This window comes from Lepisosteus platostomus, chromosome 9 (assembly GCF_059453375.1).
Source record: "Lepisosteus platostomus isolate fLepPlt1 chromosome 9, fLepPlt1.hap1, whole genome shotgun sequence".
NCBI lineage: Eukaryota > Metazoa > Chordata > Actinopteri > Semionotiformes > Lepisosteidae > Lepisosteus > Lepisosteus platostomus.
In genome coordinates, this window is record NC_142619.1 from 18,842,233 (window position 1) to 18,865,255 (window position 23,023).

General features: G+C 35.9%; 1 protein-coding gene across 3 annotated transcripts in view; it reads right to left on the reverse strand.

The window, feature by feature from the left end:
• The window catches only part of shank3a (SH3 and multiple ankyrin repeat domains 3a), a 666,415-nt gene that overhangs the window by 592,365 nt on the left and 51,027 nt on the right, over window positions 1–23,023 (reverse strand). For all 3 annotated transcript variants that reach the window (XM_088647094.1, XM_088647093.1, XM_088647091.1), the window contains exon 2: window positions 22,582–22,713. The gene's annotated coding sequence lies outside the window, so the exon portion shown is untranslated. The remainder of the gene's footprint in view (window positions 1–22,581; window positions 22,714–23,023) is intronic.

A 23,023-nucleotide genomic window follows, 5' to 3' on the forward strand; every position in this document is an offset into this window, starting at 1 on the left:
CATTCCTCTCGGGGTAGGCTTTTATCTTCTTGAAGCTGCTGACCCACACTATACTGTACCATTAATGATTTATATGAGAACATGTTTTTTATATAATAGAAAAGAACAAATGTATGTTGAACCTACAGTGTAGCCTGCTGCTAACACTAACATAAATTGATTTATCCTATTAACCTGTTGAGATGAGAGGTGTTGCAACATTATTTTAATTGGGATGTTAGGTGTTTCAGAAGAAGAGCATAAGTTAATAATAAAATGATGAGATAAAACGGAGGAAGAGACGTATGTTTTAGATGATTGCTCTATGCTGTGGAACAAGCAGGGGAAAAATAATTGCCTTTTTCCTCACTCAGCATTGCGTTGTGCAGCAAAACATTAACCCTTAAACCAGGCCTCTACTGTCTATACTTCCAGAGATATTAAAAAATGTTTGAAGTGATATCATTCTGGGTGGAAATGGCACTGCCGGACTTTGGTGCAAAAAGGTCAATCCTTTAAAAAGTATTGTAAATAAAAAGCAAAATAAGACTAGAATATTACTTATTTGACCGTCTTTTAAACTGATATCAGTGTGCTAATGAAACTGCTCTGTGTGGTTGGATAATACTGAAAATCTCAAAGCTACTGTTTTGGTTTTGCTCAGCTCTCGTGTCCCAATTCATACCTTGATCAATTCACTATGCACACTGAAGCTACTGCATTGGCCTTTATTAAACATGTATGATCAGATACTAAACAAATGTATACATGAAATAAAGGAACAAGTAATAGGTTTATTCCATGCTGGAAAAAACAAGAAAGAGAACACAACGTTTCGGCCGTGGAGCCTTCTTCAGGTGTCAACCCCACCTGAAGAAGGCTCCACAGCCGAAACGTTGTGTTCTCTTTCTTGTTTTTTTCAGCATGGAATAAGCCTATTACTTGTTCCTTTGCAGCCTACGCATGCTGACGCAGCTACCCACCTGAACTACATGAAATAAAGCCAGCTGGAAAGATGGTAGGGTACATTGTCTACTAGTCAACATATGGTGCATGTATACTGTACTTGGTCCATTGCAGTTCGGTACAGGTCTGGTATATACTGTATACACCCTGTTTTATAATAAATATTATAGTAGAGTGGATCCCCATCCTGGGCTTGGCGAAACACACACCTGCTGGTTTTCATTCCAGTTGAGCTTCATCAACTAATTGAAGCCTTAATTGAACTAACAAGGTGCTAGATTGGAATAGTTACACATTTGTTTCCATTCAAAAGCCTGAGAACACTGAAACACTGGAGAAGCACAGAGGTTGCCAAGAGTAATATTGGGACAGTGTGATGGACACGGTAGAAATTAAAGTTCTGTTCTCAAGAAATAAAGAATTTTTTTCAGCTTGGTTTCCTGGGAGAATTTCAAATGAAATTTTCTAAAGAGCCAAAAGTGAGCCAAGTCACCACAAGGCATGTAGGCCCACTGTTACTATAAACCTAGTAAGTTATGATGGAAGATTTGAGATTTGATACTCCACCTGAATTATAGTTGAATCAAAGAGGATATTTAGAAGTGTGAATTTTCTTGGGATTTGAAAGACATGGCATTCTCAAAGTGAACTCCATTACTGTTTATAGATTTTGACAAGGGATTATACTATCAAGACTGTGAAAAAGTAATTCATTTTGTCAGTGAATACCAAGAAGGGATGAAAAGATGTGCTCCTTTAATTGTGCACAATAAAAGGATTGTAGCACAAGAGAATTACATTTTTATAAGATCTACCATTTACTGACAACTCTCTTTGATATATTTATGATGGTGAATGAATAATTTAACTACTTTGCATAATTTAACTATTTGTATCTGAAACCTAAACTTTTAAACCTTTTAAACCTTTTAAACAATTTAAACCTAACTATTATTATAGATTTTATAGATTTTATCATTAGTGTGAAACCTTCCATATTTCAGTCTGAAACCTTCTGAAACCAAATATCATTATGGCAGAATATGTTGATCGGAATCTCAAAAAGAACATCGGAAAGTCAATGCTTATTCTGATTGTTTTTATTTTTAATCACATTTATTTTATAAAATACAAATTTGTAAGTTTTATTTCATTCTTTAGTAAGTTGGCAATGTTTAGGTATAGGGTGATGAGTACAACATCCATTTGCAATTGTGCTGTTCAGTGTAGCTGTGGTATGCATTATTGGTCAAACAGCAGAAAAGTTAGGGATCTGATGTGTGTGTTCTGAGAAGTAGAAATATACAGTAGATTGTCATTCACTTCAAGTCAGCTGCCAGTCTGTTTTATTTATTTTTTTGTGTTAAATGTCTCAGTTTTAAGATTGTCACAATTGTCATGAGAGGTTATTTTATGATTAATTCCCACCCGTATTAAGGTACTACTTTGACCTGGATATCTTAAACCTTTTAAATTACCACGGACTGATGTCATTTCCTCAGTCACATTTAAGGAAATGAGATTTGCAGATGTAACACTGTTTCATTAAAAGGGGAACAATACTGATACAGTAAACTAAAAACTAATTAGTCTTACTATTGTTACAGGTAAAGATATGAAGTTTAGTGCAAAACTAGAAAAAATAAAATTGTGGCATTTTAGGAGATAACATTCATAGATTTATAACGGAAGGTTTTGATTGACTATCTTACTTTGATCACGCAACAAGGACAGCTAATACCAAGAAACAAATTTTCAGAAAACTTTTTATTCCTCACAATAGATTAATCCTTAAATTAAAAGATACAGTAATCCAGGGTAACAACGTAATCTATGCTCACGGATTCAGAACCGGTTAACATACAGTTAGCAGTGAGTCATTTTAAGGAAAACAACACGTAATGACGCCAGTGTAAGCAGTGTTCTACCATAAGGAACCATTTTAAGCTCATTACTCATTCTGTTCAATTTCTATGATTTAGATACTGTTATATTACTAATTAAGTTTGCAAATGCTACAAGTACAGGGGAAGAGGAAAACACAGAGGCAGCTTCAAGGCATTTACCAAAGAAAATAGAACAAAAAATGGATTGGGCAGACACTTTCCAAATTTAATTTAACATTGTGTATTTCATTTGAGGGTGGCACTATGGTGCAGTAGTTAGCATTGCTGCCTCACAATGTTGAGGCTCTGGATTATCTGGATATCTCAGGGTGCTATCTGCACACAGTTTGTATTGTATGTTCTTCCCAATGTTCATATGGGTTTTCTCTGGGTGCTCCAGTTTCCTCCCACAGTCCAAAGACCTACTGGTAGGTTAACTGCCCCTGGTGTGAGTGTGTTTGTGCTCTGTGATGGACTGGCGTCCCATACAGAGTGCGTACTGCTGTGCAACCTTTGTTTGCCAGGATAGTTGCCAGCTCCGCCATGCCCCTGCATTTGATAAAGTAGTTAGAAAATGGATGGATAGTGATTTTACAGGTGTTAAAAAATGCTTATTAGTAAACCATGTAGAACTGATCTTTCTACCTTTCTTTAATGTTTCCACAACCTGTAAATGCTTAATTTCTCAAGCAATGAGGTTGAATTTCCACACCGTAATCTAATCATGTTTCAATAACTATGTTATCACTGTGAATGTACAGTACACAAAACATATACAGTACGTATACAGAGGCCAATTTCTACTTGACTAAATCAAAGGTACTGTATTATCAAACCACTATTTTTATATCCTGCTTCTACTGTAGAACTTTGCAGAGTGTTTGTTAAGCACCAGTGAGTCAGCAAGCTTTGTAGTCATTTTCATTTTGGATCCATCTTTTGATTGAAATACAGTGACATAAAGTGTTCACACCTTTTGAAAATGGTAATGGTTGATGCATTTCTTCATAAGCAAAAACTGCACTTTTAAACTTAATCACCACCTTTGTTCACACTGTATAATTACACAGATGTACAAAAATCAATATTTGCATTCTATTGCTCACATCAGACTAATAATAACATTTCTTGTTCACTTTGATAGCAAGCCACATTGTGCGTCAATGGATATAAAAGCATCTCTGGAATGGAGACAACATAAAAACCCACAGAAGTGATGAATGTGGTGGAGTATGTTGTCATTGAAAATGAAAATCCTGTTTTGAAACACCTGCATTAAAATACTGATAAAATCTATTTAGAATAATTGAACTGAGTCACTGTTCTGAATGAATTAGAATTAGATACGTAAACTCTTCGACTCTTTTAAAATTAAGCTGGGTTATGATTTTGATTGGATAAAGCAAGATCTTTATCAATAAATTGTGCTACAGAGTATCTGAAAGGAGCATGCTACTGTACATATTGATAATGATGCAATCTCTGAAAACACTTTGATCCACATTGGTTCAGCACTACAAATAAAGATACCATGCTTTGAAAAACCCACTAGAGGATGTCAGTGAGACAGATAATCTTATCAGCTTTAATTCTCCAAGTACATTTTATCAGACTGTCTCCTTGATATTACTCAACCATGCATGCTTAAGGAATTAGCCTATATTTAAAGGAATGTGGTGTTAATAGCAGTTGTGAGAGAGGCAAAATGGAACAATTATGGATTTAGCTGTTTGAAAAGCTGAAGGGGAATTTCAACATCCTCATTGTTTTAAAATACTCATCACTGACCCATTTCACTTTTTGATGCATGCTTTTCTGCTGCAAATGTCAAGAGGATTTCTTATATGCACACTTCAAGTTATTTAAGAACTGGAGGGGTGCTTCCCAGGGCATTTTATTATTCAACTAATGACCTGACTTTAGGGAAGATATTCAGTTCCGTAACTGGCAATCAACTGACAATCACAAACACACCAATTATAAATAAATACCTTTCATCATATCTGCTGCCTCTTGATTTTATTTTTCCAGAGCTGCACACAATTCAAATCAGTATATATATATATTTATTTATTTTTATCTGGGATGTGATAAAATTGTGAAATGTTTAAAGGGAAAATGCACAAAAAATGCTTCCATGGAGAGGTGTACAAAACTTTTAGTAATTATTTTTGTCACAGGCATAAGAAAATTAAAAAATTAAAAATGAGAAGTGGTTATTTCTCCCACCTAGTCCTTTTGGTAATAAGTAACTAATTGATTCAAGTATTTAATCCAGCCATTTCTTAAAGGAAGCCAGGGTATCAGTTTCAACAGCCTGGGTTGGTAGCTTGTTACATACCCCCACAACCTTTTGGGTAAAGAGTGCCTTCTGTTCATCATTTTAATCATCATCATCATTTTCGAACTACTGACTCCTGATGAAGGGCATGGTGGTAACAGGTTAAGCAGAGTAAAGCAAACTTTCCTTTCCCCATCAATAGCCTCCACCTCCTCCTGACGGACTACCAGGCATTCCAAGGCCACCTGAGAGCTGTAATCCGTCAAGCGTGTCCTAGGTTTGCCCTGGGGTCTCCTCCCAGTGGGTCGTGCCTGATACACCTCCAGCAGGAGACACCAGCATGGCATCCTCACCAGATGCCCGAACCGCCTCAACTGGCTCCTCTTGATCTGAAGCAGTAGTGACTCTAATCTGTAAGTTTCAGCTCCTGCCTGACTGCCGAGCTCCGCCCCGTGTCATGAAAATTAAGTCCCGCAACTCTACAGAAAAACCTCATTTCAACCTTTTGTACCCACAATCTCATTCTTTCAGTCACTACTCAAAGCCCTTACACATAAATGAGGATAGGGAGGTGAATTGATTTGAAACCAAATGCTTCCTATGAAAACTCAGCTCCCGCCTCACCTCCATGGTTCGATACAGAGACTACTACAGCCGCTGCTCCAATGTGAAGGTCGGTCTCACAATCCCCTCTACCCTCACTTGTGGGTAAGGCCCCAAGGTACTTAAACTCCTTGGGGCAGCTTTCCCCCCTCACCTTGAGAGAGCAATTTACTTTTTTTCCCGGGATAGAACCATGACCTCAGATTTGGTTGTGCTGACCCTTATCCCATCATACTCCAGTGCACATCGGAGATCACAGTCAGATGAGGCAAAGAGGACAACATCGTCCACAGACAGCAGTGATGATGGTTGCAAACTCGATAGAGTTCAAACCTCAGCATCATCTTGATATCCTGTCCATGAATATCATAAACAGGAAAGAGGACAAAATGCACTCTCAGCGGAGTTCAATGCCCACCTTGAATGAGATCGACTTAATGCCAAAAATGCGGACATACAGTAGCTCCTGGTTCATGAATACAGGGACTGGATGTCACAATCAAGACATTATGATTATTATTAATAGCTTTCAATCCTGCACTGACGTTTTGTTTTTAGTTGCAATGAAGAATTTAGTTACTTAGTTTAACTAAGTAGTGGAGACTCTGTATAAACTAAGTGCATTCTATCATCAATATGGAACAGTGATAACAGTGGGTAATGGAGTGTGAGCACCAACTTAGTCCTGCAGCTAAAAAGCAAATAGTGTAAAGACATTTTTGATATTTTTTATATCTTATATTTAAAATGTTTATACAGGCCAGCATTGTGGCGAAAGAAATAAACAACAGGATGAGTATTATTTCGTGGGTAAGCTAGGCTCCAGTTTGGACTGGCAATGCACAAGGTCACTCAGTGCTCTGCATTGTCAAAAACTTTCACTCTGTGCGGCACATTCTAATTATAATATGGTTGCATAGACCTCATTAATTCGCTGTCTGTTGATACAGAGCAGTGCTACTTCATCATCATCATGATGCTGCACTATCTTGTTAGCACTCCACAAATGTATAGCTGTGATGCAGGTTCTTGGTACATTTCCCCCTGACTTGCCAACTGCATTAGCTATGAAAAAAATCTAGTCATTTCCAAGAAACAACCCATAAAGTTAGACACTCAATATTATTTGGAACACAGATGCAGCAGCAGAAACCTACAGTATTGTTTAATTCCAATATTGATAATGATACAATTACATTATTTGTGTAATGCTATACTGTTTGTTAGTTCTATCCACTAATTCATTGAGCAATGAATAGCTTAAGAAATACTGAAGGGACTACCAAGGAATGCAACAGTGTACTGTACACTGATTCTTCTTTTACTGATTCCTCTTTTTTTGTATACTAGCACAAAAATAGTTAAAAGCATTAGTATTCCCCATATTCTTTATATGTTTCCAAGAATTCGTTTCACCAAAGGGTAAAAGAATTTGAAAGAAAAAAGCCTGAAAAAAACAAGGAGAGAGGGATACTATGAAAGTCTCTAAAGAGCACAGTGCTCAGTTTTTTTTTCTTCAGCAATTATATGCAGTCTCAAACAGCATTGTCCTTTGTCTGTCTCTCACAAACACTAAACAGTATGTTTCCACTCAAGTCAATTCAGGATCTTGTCACATAGAAAAACAAGCTCTTCCCCAAGGTTACCCGTCATAGACCCCTGTTCAACTAAGTGACAGCCCTGGGCAACTTAAATGAGTTCTTTATCAGGTTGCTATGACTACATAGTTATATTTGGACCCAAAATTATTTAAAAGTCCTAGGGTTTATGTTTTCTTCACCAAAAAGCATAGTCCAACATGCTTCTTGTGTTATAGATCAATAAAAGTAAGTAAATTAGATATGGACTCAAAAATAGAAAAGGTCCAGATTTCCTAAGTTACTGAACCAGATCATTGCTTTCAAGGCAATTACCAATTAAAACAGGATTAGTCTGAATGATCAATATCTTAACCACTGAATATTCCTGAAATGGAAGAAACCCTGATTAAGAATATTGTTACTGAAGCAAAAAGTGCTAAGAATTTAAAAAGCTGCATTTTATATCAGGTATTGTATAAAGGAATAGATCCTAAAACAAGCAGATGTAAAAATACTGTATTACTGACAAAAATGTTTGTGTTGGGTTTGTTTTGGCTGCTTTATTAACATGAAACATTTTAGTCAATCGACAACCATGCATTATTCTGCCTCTCTTTATTACAATGTAGTTATATACAGTATATGAACAAGAAAATTTTGGAACTGACAGCATTTTCTCATTTTCTTTTTTTGGGGGGGATTACCAACCCACTATTCAAATATGATTAGTAAATATAAATGTAATACATACTGTATATTCCTAATTACATTTCCCTATTAATTTATGAAAGGTGACTTTCAGCAGCATTAAAACTTTGTTGTACGAACTAGGTGTCAGTGTAAAAATGAGAGTGGGCAATTTGGCCCACTTAGCTTGTATGGTAACTCATTGATCAAGGATCTTACTCAGCCCTTACACGCAAAAAGCCAGGTTGTCAGCTTCAGCAACATGGTTGGGGAGCTGTTTCACGGTTAAAGAAATGCCTCCTTTTCTCAGTTCTAAATACACTTCCACACAGTTTCCACTGGCACCCTGCAGTGTGTTTCATTGCTCATTCTGAAGAATGACTTTGAGCTTGTCAATGCCTTCAAGGATGTTGAATAGTTGCATCAAGTCCACTCATAGTGTTCTCTGTTCAAGACTTAAAAAGTTCAGTTCTTTCAACCTGTCATTTAGGACAGTCCCTAAAGCCCTGAAATGTAGATGATTGCTCTTCTCTGGACTGATACCAAAGCAATTTCTTGTCTGTAACATAATGTAGAGACCCAAAGTGTATACCGCATACTAAATGACCCTTACTGGTGTGTTACACAGGTTTAACACCCCTTGATCTAAATTCCATGCTTTTAACTATACATGATTGGATTTTGTTTGCATTTTAAATTCTCCTAGTCTATAGATGTATAGCAAATGATGTATCAACATAAACACTAAACTTGTATTCGTAAGTAGTTTCTACCAGCTCAGTTCCAAATTTGTATTTATAATTTACATTTTTACAATGTGCATGCAATACACTACCTTTGTCTAGATTACACATCTAATTACAAAAGCCAGATCCCCACATCAGACATACTGTAGGTGTTAATGTGTACAACAAACTATTATTTTGCTTACACCACACCTTCAAAGTGCTGCAGGAACCATCACATCATCATAACATTCAGTTTTACAAGTATTTAATAGGTTTTCAATAATGGACAATCTCTTTCATCATTAAATGCTGTCGTAAAAATTTCAAATACACTGCTTCTAATCTGTAGAATTACTATACATTCTTAATCCAGTTTTTTAACATGTGGTTTCAATGATACACACAATGCAGTGGCTGCCAAATGTTTGCTGGTCTTGAATAGGTTTAATAGCTTTAATAGGTTTATGCAAATTGTGTATTACTAAATTAAGAATTTAGTATCTGTTACAAATGGAAAAGTTGACCATTTAGGTTCAATAAGGAAGTCAGTTTGTTTACGGTGTGGTCTCTGGAACCCTCGATGACCACCACTGTAGTTTTATGAACATAAGCTTACAAACTAGAAGAGATCATTCAGCCCATACAGCTTATTAGGATTTTAGTAGCAATTTGAAACACGTGTTTCTTCTGAAATTTCTTGCTCCTTGAAAGGGTATCATCTTTTTGTAAAGAAAGTATGTCCTGGCCCTGGCCCTGGCCCATACTTTTATATGCACTTCCCTATAGTTTCCAGTTGTTTCCTCTGGTATGATGCAGTCCCTTGGGTCTTTATCATTGTTGTCAATTTTTGTTGTTGTTGAATACTTGCATTCGATTCCTTCATAATATTCTCCATTAAAGACTATACACGTTCAATTAGCTTGACAGTCTAGAACATTACATTAAGTGAGGGTGTCCTGGGAATGCCTGGCCGATGTCTTCCACTTCCGGAAGTTGGGAACATTGAGTCCAGATAAATCTTGTTCAGGAAATTTGAGGAATTCTTTAATCCAGTGGACCCACCCTTCTTTTGGGAGGCAGTGCCAGAAGCCTTTGGTGAGTCCTTTTCTTTGGCTGCAGTCACTATGGTGATCCATAGTGGTAGGGGTGCAGTGGTAGATGAGATCCAGCCCGAAATGCTGCCCATATAAAAGACGAGGGTAGTACATCTGGATTGGCAGACTGGGATTGTTGTCCACATTTTATGAAGGGGGGACCAGAGGGTGTGTTCCGACTACAGATGGATCACACTCCTCGGCCTTCCTTGGAGCCTACAGTGCTGGAAAAGAAACGCTGTCCGATAGTTGAGCCTGGGATACAAGAGGAATAATTCAGATTCTGTTCTGGCCGTGCAACTGTAGGACATTTGAGGGGCATGGGTTTGCCACCCCTGTCTACACTTGTTTTGTGGACCTGAAGAAGGTTTACGATCGTGTAACCTGGAGTATCTTGTTGGAGGTATTTGAAGAACGAGACTTGTGTCCTCATTCTTGGCATGAGGCTAAGTTAAGCATAGTGAACTTACCGTTCAAGGTGAGTGTCAGACTCCACCAAGGGTGTGTCTTGTCTCCTGCCCTGTTTGTGATCTTCATGGACAGGATATCAAACCGCAGCCAAGGTTTGGTGTGTATCCTGTTTGAGGATCTGAGGGCTGCCTCTCTGCTGTTTACAAACGATATTGTCCCCTTCGCCTCAACTGACTGCGAGCTGGGCTGGGCTTACTCTCTAAGAGGGCAAGGAGCTCAGGAGGACCTTGGAGTAAAGGAGCTGCTCCTCTGAATTGAGAGGAGCAGTTGAGGTGGTTTGGGCATCTGGTAAGGACACCCCCTGGGCACTGAATGTGTACCTGGTACTACCTGAAGAGACCTTGGGGAAGACCCAGGACTGGGACTGGGACTTGTATCTTTCAGCTGGCCTGAGAGCACCTAGGGGTTGTTGAGGAATAGGACGTTTTGTCTGCCCTGCCTGTTACGATCAGCACTGTCATCAGGAGTAAGTGGCTAGAAAATGGATCTTTTATGAGCAATCTTATGAACATCCCACTGAAAATGTAAATCTGCCTAATCATATGCTCTGTTGGAACCCATTACAGTTGTTGCTTGTTCAAATAACTCTAGCATGTTAGTTAAACAAGACACACATTTTCACACTTTTTTTTCATTTATAAATGATCATCTGATTTTAGTTTTAGTTTTCTTTTTCATAACTTAACACATCATAGAAGCTTTATTGGACCAATATTACTTTGTTCTGTTTTGTCACCCTATTTTTACAGATGGATTTGAAATGTTTCACTGACTGAGTACTACCTCTGCCCCAGGAGACAACTGAATGAGCTTTATCAATGATAAATGAATAAGCAATTAATTATGTTCATATGTACAACTATATTATCACAAAGTGGAGATTTATCTTATGTGCTTATAGTACCTGTACACTTTTTCCTTTTCTGTTGTAATACTGAAAAACATAGTATTATTTCAACAATTGCTTTTCTTTAGAATACATCTGTTGATGAATATGTATGTGCTTTATGTAAGTTTTTGCCTTTTATTTTTCACTTATGCCATATACAGTATATCCTGTCCCATTCTGCTTTCCTTTAGCTTTGCCTTTTCAAATCATAGTTTCAAAGTAAATTTCAAACTGTACCCTTTTACAGTTTGAAATTTCCTTGACAGAACGTCCGCAGGTGGTGAGGGTGGGCACCAACATATCCTCTACCCTGACTCTAAACACTGGAGCCCCCCAAGGATGTGTGCTTACCCCTGTCCTCTACTCCTTATTTACCCATTATTGTGTCACCAGGCATAGCTCAAACTCCATCATTAAGTTTGCGGATGATACAACAGTCATCGGCCTGATCACAGATGGTGAAGAGTCTGCATACAGGGAGGAGGTTGAAACCCTGGCAGCATGGTGCCAAGAGAACAACCTCTCTCTGAACATCAGTAAGACTAAGGAGATGATTGTGAACTATAGGAAACACCAGGGAGGAGATCACACACCTATCTATATCAGTGGGACTGCAGTGGAGAGGGTCAGCAGTTTTAAGTTCCTGAGAGTTAACATCACGGAGGACTTAACCTGGACCCACCACACCAACATCATGGTAAAAACAGCACGGCAGCATCTATTCTTTCTCTGCAGGCTAAAGACGTTTGGCATGCCATCACATATCCAGCTCAACTTCTACAGGGGCACTACTGAGAGCATCCTGCCTGGTTGCATCACTGCCTGGTATGGGACTGCTCTGCCCGGGATTGCAAAGTACTGCAGGGTGGTGAAGTCAGCGCAGCTCATTACCGGCTGTGAGCTACCAAACATCCAGGATATCTACTCAGCTAGATATCTGAGGAAGTCCAGGTCCATTCTCAAGGACCCCAGTCATCCCAGTTACAAACTGTTTTCCCCCCTACCATCCGGTAAACGGTACCAAAGCTTTCGGTCAAAGTCCAACAGATTACAGCTTCTACCTCCAGGCAATAAGACTTCTAAATAGCCAACATGCAGTTCCTTTAGCAAATCACCTGTAATGGCTACCTGGACATACAGTTTTCATTGTATTCATCATACTGCACTACTTGGACATGATATATAGCATACGACATGGACACATAGCAGCTCTATTCATATTGAGTATTGTCTGAGTTTATTTTATTCAATTTCTATTGTACTATTATGTATTATTATGTAATCTTCTTTTGTAACTTTAATTTTGTGATTTTTACCCAACCGCCCCCCGGTGAGCTCATAGAAAAGACATTTCATTGCCAGTAACCACTGCTCCATGCTGCATTGTTGTGCATTTGTTAAACTTTGATTTGATTATTGTAGTTTCCTAATATTTTTAACTTTTGTCAACCTCCACTTCATTGGATGAAAAGAGGAGGGCCTCAATATTTGTCAAGAGTTCAGTGCAGAGAACTATTGTGAGTAGCTAAAAGACATAAATATCCTACTCTTATATGACAATTAAAGTACAAAGTCATATTTAAACAGCTTTGATAAAATAAAAGAAACAAAGGTATTCCCAAACCTATAGTAGTCAGTTAAAACAAACAACATGTATATCTCATCTGTGTCCAACCTGTGTAATATGTTTTAACTGGGTGGACTTAAGAATCTCCAAGTTTTTTGGAATAATTGCCTATGACTTTTATTTTATATATATATATTTTAAATTAAAACTATGGAGGAGTCTATATCTTCATAAACGGGCACTGTACATTTACTTCATTCTCCCATTACCACTGAAAATAAGGTCTAATACTTATTTAAAACTGAAATGCTATTTTGCAGCTTAAACAAATTGGCACTTTTGATCTACTAATACTGCTGTAACCAATCTGGAAAGCTTTCAGTGCACCAGCAGGAGTATGTCTCGTGGGAAAATCAATTTACTTGTAAAACATTTATAACAACACTCAGAGGAAGTCTCACTGGGAGGTTTAGAGTATATACTGCTCTGTTCTAAAGCACAGGAACTCGTTATTTAATAAAGTCATAATGTAAGTAGGATTGTACCACTGGCAATCCCATGGTAACTCAGCATGGGAGCAGCTCTTGTCTCCCACATATCTGAATACTCTGCAGTGGAGTACCACAGCATATTTTGTTGTTCAGTAGGATCCACTGCTCATGGGAAGTGATCCTGACAATACAAAGATCACGGAGGATCATGACAATGACATGACATTGAATAAAACTGAATTTATCAGGACCTAAACAGCTGGTAATAACTGATCCTGCAAGAGTGTGCTGTTTTGCTTTGTGTAATTATATCCACTGTTTGTGCCTCCCAATCTTGTGATTTGCCCTTTTCTGTGTCTTGAGTTGAGCGAGAAAGTACTAGGGTACTCACCCTACTCTGTGAGTGTTTGTACGTGGCTGCAAGATAGACATATGGTCTACTTTAGAATTGGATGGTGCCATTTATTCCTTTGAGAGTGCAATCTCATGTCTCAATAAGAATTTGGTTTTCAGTTGGATTGCTTATTGTTAAAACCCTGGCAATACTTAACATCTCTACAGTCATAATCGCACAATAAGGGGAAGATATACTGGACTATACTTTACTATAAGTAAAATCACACTTTTACTTTCTGTTTTGAAATTTCAGCAAAACATATTGAAGCACTAAGATCAACTGCACAATGTAACAAATGCATGTAAAATTAACACTATAATTGTACTGTAATTTAAGAGTTTTAAGATAAAATAAAACTGCAGTAAGAAAAGGACTAGATATTTTTAAGGCAGCTCACTCAGACAAAACATAAGGATTTGAAAAGATAACAATTAAAATGCAATGTAAGATTTTTTTTTATTAATCCCAATTATTTTCTGAAGTACAGTATGTTGGGATTTGTTACTGTGAGTTCTGGATTAGTCCAAATCTGCTATTAATATAATTTCCTAGACAGCACTCACTTTAATGTCACTGTTTTATGCAGTGCAGCCAGAGCTTCATTAATATTCAGAAATACAAGCTGCTGTCACTGATATGCTGCCATCTGTATAACCATTGAAGCAGCCAATTACAGATCACCAATGTGGATAATCACTGCATTAAAGTATCTTAGTATTTCCATCTCTAAGATAGTTCCATTTTTTTTCTTTTCTGTATCATTTTTTAAAAACAGTACAAAATGAGGAAGCTAACTAAATGTTACAGTATAATAACTTTTGATAAGCCAAGTGTGAAAACACATGATCTATACTTACTGTATATCACCATTACTTTTCTTTCTATCAAGTTGAAATGCAATCAAAATACTGCAAGATGATTACTTGAAATCCATTAAACACTACTAACACTATGCTCTTCTTCTTCAGAAAAGCCTTTACTTAAGTGGTTCCATTCTTCACCCCTCTGGGCTTCTTAGTACCACCTTCCACGGTCTCCTCTATTGTTATTGTTGTATTGTTGTAACTGTAATTGTGTCTTATCTTGTGTATTTATTGTTGTAGTCTTCTTATTTATTGTTATTGTCATCCTGTAAAGCGCTTTGAGAAGCCACCTTTAAAGGCGCTATATAAAATAAAGTTTATTATTATATATTATTATCATTATTAGTCTAATATTGCCACACATACACATGTATTCATTACCATTAATTACATTACCTTCAACTACAACAAAAATCTCTCCACAGACAGATAAGGAAACGGGAGTATTTTATTATCAGCAACAACTAAACTTCAAAAAGGTTTTATGTCTATTTCCATACAATATGAATCATGTCGACATATTGCAGCATCTAGAGAAAAGAGAACATTTCTTTTAAAAAATACAAAACTGATTCCTGAAGTGCTGTAAGTTTTTGAAAGTCAACTAAATATTTTTTTTCAGTATGCCCTAATAGGCTTTTGTAGTGTCTGGAAATGTCAAACAAAAGCATTCTAAACATAAATGTTTAGGAAAGCAGAAGTTACAGAAGAGGTTGAAGTGAGGAGCTGTGTCAGTGTGCAAGCTGCAAAGCTTTCACCTCCACTCCTTCAAGTAAATGTAATGTCAATTAACCACCTTACAAAGGTTAATAACATGCTGAAAGTAAAAATACAACTTTCTCACTGTGGAGCCTAATTCAGGCGTGTGGAATTAGGCTCCACAGCTGAAATATTGCTTTTCTTCTTTTTACCTTATAGACACATTTACTATGTAGAGAATGGTATGTAGGGTATGAAATAAGGGGTTATCTCCCATTTCCTGGAAAAATACTTTTAAACACTAAGAGCTGAACAGTCTAGGTGATTATTTGTTAGTCGGACAAATATACAGTTAATGTGCCATCAACCATTTATTTTTGAATTGATGCTCAGATGGTGCATCAGTTTTGATTTTCTCCAGATCAACACAGGTGATATAGTGAGATATAAAATCTGGTTTTCTAGTTTCTTGTCTAGTGTTTTGGTCAAATACTACCATATACTAGAGGGAAACCATCTATGTTTAATTTAGATGTTCTGATGTTTACATGTTGAATTTAATCTGGGTGCTCTGGTTTCCTCCCACCTTCCAAAGACCTGTAGGCTTGGTAAAATAATTATTATTAAGCCAGTTGAAGAAATGTTTTTTTTTTTTTTAAGATTTACAGAATTAAAATGCAAACGCCAAAATAATTTGTAACCACAATCAATATGTTGGTAAAGCTGAAGGTGAAAGACCTATTTTCAGCACTACAACCTCAGAGAAGCCTTGACTATAACTTTCTAATTTTATTCAGAATCTCTCTTCACTGCAATCAGAGTTCTCTAAGATGGCAATCAGCCAGGCAATTGTTCTGTGTGTGCATATAATTGACTTTTATATAAAATGAGCACATTTGGCTTTCTCTGAACATGCAATTAATTAGGAAGTTAAACCATTTCAAATAATACTGCACTTGACTGTATTAGGATATAATTTCTTGTGTAAGGCATGCCTCTTTACAATTCCATGATACTAAGACAGCAGGAATGAGAGTGTGAAAAAAGCACTGATTTTGATTATCCTTTCCACTCTTTTGGATAACCATCTCTGCAGGGCAAAGCAAAATTCCATATGCAGCATTTACTGTATAGTCGACTCTTTACTATAGTATTAGTACTATGATTGGACTTAATGGTAAAACTTCACACATAAACTATAAACACTTTTGTTTTGACAAATTGAATGAAAAACTCAATACATACAAGCCTATAGTTCAATTAATGTAAGGGACTTACATTCTTATGGATGCTACTGTAACAGTTTCTTTGAGATGTTAACCTAGACTTTCTGCAGTGCTTTTCCATTTTGTTGCCTTATTTGGGGGGTATTTCTGTTATGTCGGTGTCAATCTTTCATTTTGGGGGAAGGGACACTAAAGAGAGATTATCTCCAGGGGGAAAAAAAGTTTGCTTTGGATTATTTGGTAAGTACTCTTAACTATTGTTATATGCTTACACATTGTGGTGCTTAAGATCAATCTTACATAAGAGAAAGAAAAGTTTATGGAAGGCATAATTCTACCCATCATTTTCTTCTAGTAGCCAGGTGATGTAAAGAACTCATCAAGCCATTTCTTGAAAGAAGTCAGGGTGTCTGCTTTGACAACATGACATGGTAGCTCACTATTACTCTTAACGTTGCTGTAAACTGCATTTTATAACACATATATCAGATGTTTATGTATATTTAAATATTTCATCCATTTTCTAATGGCTTCTTCAAATTAAGGGTCACGGGTGTGCCGGAGCCTATCCTGGTCATCAACAGATGCAAGGAATGGTACACCCTGGACTGGATGTCTGGGCACACACAGACACAAACACAGACTTGCACACGCTAGCACCAGCGCCCAGTTTTATAGAAGCCAACAAACCTGTTAGTATATCTGTGTACTGTGGGAGGAAACCAGAGCACCCGGAGGAAATCCACATAAACATGGGGAGAACATACTGTACTAACTCCCCACAGATAGCACCCCAGGTCCAGAACTGAATCCAGAGCCTCAGCGCTGCAAGGCAGCAAAGCTAAAAACACTGATCCACTGTGCCACCTTATTTACATTATACAGAAAAACAACAAATACTACTGTACTTAGCTTTTAGCAATCATAAAAGCTACGGAAGATGGGCCAGATTGTCTCATCTAATTTGTAACCTTTCCTATGTTCTGCTAGAGAGCTTTAACAAGATTCATGTCTCTTGTAAGCTACTTTTCCATTGTACAGGGCCATGGGTTTGTTAACAGACTGTTAACTGTAAACAAAAGCCATACGCTTTGTTTTACATAGCCTGCTGATATTATGTAGTTAGTTGTCTATGTGTTTGGAATACCCTAAGGGAAGGTAAACACACATACTGCACTGCTGTAAAAAAGTAATCACCCTCATTGTTACCATATATTGTCCTAGTTATGCACTATGCTTGCCCTCCGGTCTGACTTAAAAGAGCATAGATCCAATTTACTTTGGAAAGGTGAGCTTTTCACATCACTAGACCACAGTGCTGATCACATTACAGTAAATGATGATAGTGACCTATTTAAACAATAATTAAAATTGCATGCTATCATTTACACCACAGTTTTTTTTTATTATTATTTTGTGCACCACTATTGTCTGTTATTTCAGGGAACACTTTTTTGCTAGGCTGACTCAGTCTTTTGTGGTAAAAAATTCTTTTGAAGAACCTTTTTACAAAAATAGTAAACAGTTACTAATGTACAATAAAGACACCATTGAATAAAGGGAAATGTATGACCTCAATATCACAATTAACATAACAAAAGCCTATATTCTGGTAACAAAATCCACAGATAGCATTTCTCCTTTGTGAAATTACAGCACATACAGTACATGAAAAAGCACTTTTTTTTCAGTAAAACACAACATTCAGCAAATTATAATATTGAATTGTAACATGAACAACAGTTGTTTATACCTGCATGAAATATGTCATCCATTATATATTAGTCTGTAATATACAATATAAAAAAAGAGTTGAGGTAACTTCCACTAATCAATATACTCAGTTTCACTTTTGTCCCCAAGGCCTACTGCACTTTATTTTGTCCCTTGATAACATTGCAAACTTTCTCTAGCTCCAAGCAAAAACACAAAGGTGTTACATTTCTTGCACCCTGTAGACCAGACATTCCTTAGGTAATTGCTTATAAGTAGGCACAACGTATTCTTTAGCTTTTTTCAGCTGAAGGCAGCACTTTTCAGTAACAGTTAATGTAACTTTGTCAGTCAATAAAAGTTGACAAAAGAAAACCTGTCCTTCTCTAAAGTGAATACAAAATAACTCAGTTTTTCAAAAGGACAAGATCAAGATCTGAATAGTGCTTTCACCAGGCTATAGCACAGTTAATCATTTCAAATTCATCCCAGGTTAGAATCTGCTTCAGAAAGTGGTTACATCCAAACACAGGTAACTGAGGATCTGCCATTATCAAACTGTAGAGAAATGTAAATCTTTCCACATATAAACTGGTTTTCCTTTTTAAAATTTAAGATTTTAAGATTTCATTGTACAGTGTAATTTATCAATGTACAGTATATTTCTAGTATATTGTATACAGTATATTACTGTTTTATTTTTGTTATGAACTTTTAATGTACCAATTTTTTCAGTCTACCCAACTTTAAGAATTTATCTGGATTTCTAAGTTTTCCATACTTCCATACTTTGCAGATATATATATTGTAAATACTATGGGATAAACCACTCACAATTTAGAAATGAAAGACAATTTACAAAACTAAGTCAGGTTTGTATTAGGGCATCTGGGAAATTGTCAAACCTACTGGGAACAATATCATGTCCCTTTCCTGGCATACTTTGTAGCAGGTTTCCTATAGCTAGATGTGCTTTATCATTAGGGCTGAAATTCATTAACAAGATGAATCATTTGTTTACAAAATATGGAAGCAAAAACGTTTTTGCATACATTTTAAATGTTTCAGGGGATCCTATTAAGTAAAAAGTTTACAAGGTCATAATAAACTTCCTGCTGCTTGCCTTAATGTTTTTGCTGCAGTCCCCATTCATATGATATCCTGAAAAGTATTTCAATTTTGTTAAACTAAGTGGTCCTGTTGGGATTTGTTTTATTTTGTAAGATAGGGTAAATGATTGAACTGTTTTAAAGACTTTTGTGAAAAATTGAGACGTTTGTCAATCATGTCTCAGATATGTATGTCCATTATACAGTCAATTAAGTTGTTTCTTCTATTATACAAAATCCTTTTTGGAAACACATTCAAAGGAAAGATAAAGATTAATTAATGTATAAATTTTATACATTTTCTTAAACTGCATTATTTTACCAGCATTATATTGTATATAATATTATCAAGCAATGTGAGCTAGAAAGGATATAGAGATGTTTTATTTTCCTTAAACAGTGAAATACTGGGTCTTATGTTAAGTTTTAAGAATACCACAGTATTTTAAACTGTTTTTCAGTTTCCAGAATATATTTTTTGTTCCCATAAAGAATATATTGTGCTGATTTGTTGACTTTTAAGTAAAGTTACTTCTGTTTTGCCTTCTTAGCAATCAAAATAATGGAAAAAATAGGAACTTCAAATGAGAGAATTCTTAATGATAGAACACTAATGTTATCCTTAAATAATATAACTTTTAAGCTTGTAAATGTCTTAATACATTAAACAAGTTCACATTAAGCCCAGTATGGTGTGCATCTATAAATACAATTAAAAATAGAAAAAAGAAAGCATTTGTTTAAATCAATGTCTGGGTTCAGGCTTTTATTCAATAGAAAATTGTGAATGTCACACTAACAACAAATAAAGAATAGCAGTGGATGTACAGAGGTAGATTCCTATATTTTTATGTATGAGTGTTTTAAGTTATAACTACATGTATGCTTAACTTTTGTAATTAATACAGTATATACTGTCATGCATAATTTAACATATTTGGTGTTGTTTTGCTATTTCCTTCAGCCTTATTCATTTACAAGACACAATCAATATTAAATGCTTCAGAAAAGCTTTCACCCAAAAAGGTTTTTAAATCCAAGGAACTATGTTGTAAGACTAATCAGTAAAATATGACTGAATAAAGATCTGGTGATGTATGATTTAAAAAAAAAATATATGCATTTTGATATTTGATGCTTACTTTTGCCTTATACTAAAAGTGTAGTGGGTTTGAGTAATTAACTAGAATAGAAGTACTTTACAATAGATTATGGTAGCATAGGTTTCTAGAATTACTGTATTTTCACAAACAATGTGGGTGCTGCTAAAATAGCTGATTCAATTCTTCATCTCAGACTAAAAGACTTATTTGCTTCCAGATGGTCCAAACCTGTAATCTGTGTTGCCTAGTACCTTCTATCAGAAAGCACCTTGGACCCCCTGTTTGTCTTGCAAAAATATATATATATTTTTTGGTTCCTGGCTTTACAAAGATGCAAATGCTTCTTCCTGTCCAGCACAAAATGGGAGCATTTCCCCTGTAGCCCTGTCCAGGTTCAAACGGATGGCAAAAGACATCCTGTGTCTTGTCATGATTGTTTCAGGGTATTTTTATTGGAAAAATTAAAGAGCTGCTTCATACTCAGGGATGTTAAAAAGTCATGAAAGAGAAAAAGAGAAGTATGTGCATTACACACAAATGCACAAAAACCATTGCAATGCCTTAAACACGCACTTATATACAATTGTTATATTGTTATATTCCTCTGCATCAATAAAACAGAAGATAGATTAAGTGTAAGATACTGTATTCCTTGTATTGTCTTTATGTCTGATTGTAACGCAAAAACAAGCATTCAGAGGAAACACATCTACTTGTTCTGAGTAAATTCCCCACGCTAGCACATTACTTTTGGATTTTAGGAATTACCTTGAAACATTGATTTTAACACCAACATAAAATCCCATTTTGTACCTTTAACTTTCTTTTTTTATTCTTTCTCAGTAGATAGCATTTTTATTTCACAAACAAGCCTAACATGTTGGAATACTAGAACATATGTTGTAGTATTACATGAAGGATGTCACTTAAAACACTTCCAGGAAGCTAAGAAACTACATGCCCCCTTGAGAACAAAAGATCCATAGTCTCACAATTTAAGGAACTGTCCTTTCTATAATTCTATAATCCTGTAGAATAAATGGATATATAATTAATTGTTTATCTAACACATTCTGACTGAAATACTCTTACACAATTAAATTTTTTAACTACAGACTGATATTGACATAGCCTCCTTATTTAAATTGAAATGGGCAGTAGATTTACCTTTCATTCAGGTTTTAGTTTTAGTTTTATTTTCAGTATAAATTAAGCTATTTGAAATGTCTGCATTGATGATAAAATATACAGTATGCACATGTATGAGTTAATCCTGCAGTTCATTTAAACAAACATTATGGCTTGCTTCCTATGTGACTTAAAAGCAAGACTAAGTTTTTCACACATGGACAACACAACCTTGTTTTATTGAATGTAAACAAATAGTTTAAAAATCCCTGACATTTTCTTCAGGGGCAAACTTGATACAGAGCACAACTCAAAGGATAAGGCATAGGTTATCAAATCAAAACTCCAGGTTAGGGTATAAAAAAAGATTAGAATGCAGAATTAATTTACTCCCATTTAAATATTAAGAAAGAAGTGCAAACACAACCTAAAGAAACCATCAAAAGTTTATTTTAGAACAAAAGAAGGACAAACCATAAGATTTTATCTCATCTTTGACAAAAGGCTCTTAAGTTGTACAGTATAACTAGTAATTGTATAGTTTTTTAACAGTGTGGAAATACAATGGAAAATCACACTATTTGCACTTCACTATTTTACCTTAATGTAGTTATTCTCATTGTTTAATTATGTGAGATGTCTCATGTGATTTAACGGTCTTTTTAGTAACTTTGACTTTTTGCTATGCTTTAACGCCTTAGTCTGTACCATTTAGAACAATTGTTACATTCTGTACCCAACAAAAGAAATGAGATGTAAAATTGTTCTCCATCAGTCAAACACAGAAAAGACATGCTAGCAGGGTATTTAATGTGCAGATTAATTTAGGTGATCTAAGTGTGCTTTTTTAAAGAAAACTTTCTAATAAATAAAAGCAATCAACATTGCCTTTTCAATAAATCTGCAACCCCTTTTACCTCTTTGACAAAGTTTCAGAGATGACTAAGGAACAATTCTGAAGCAAAAACTCTTTAGGAAGTAAACATTTTCAACAGGTTTCATTTTTTCACAAGATAAGATAAGGACCTTAAAGTTATTTGACTCCATATCTGAAAACGGCAGTTACATTAACTATACCATAAACGTAACAGTGAATTAAAACTATGATTTAGCTAACTTACCAGTTTTTTAGAAGAGGCATTCCCAGACTTGTTACTTTGTTCCTGTGGATTAGGAAAACTTGTTTTCTCTCACTGCTCAATCTTCAATCTGTGAACCTCTCTTGAAAAGGTCCAGGAAACTCTGAATCCTGCCTGGAACAGTCGCAAAACACCAGACGCATATTAATAACTGGAAGTCCAGAGAAGAGGAAACTGCCAAAGGAAATGCACTCGAAACACATTACGAACCCATTCAGTAACAAAGCCTGCTGGTCTCCACAACAGAAAAAGGTGTTGTATCTTTCATGCTTATTCCATGACTGACTTCAGAAAAATAGTTCAGTTATTTACAGCCTGCCTTTCTAGATGCTGCCAAGAAGCCAAAATGAATGGCATTTCAGATTCAATTCACCAGAATTTGAATTAGATTTTAATTTGATTTTGAACACAAAAACTAAATTCT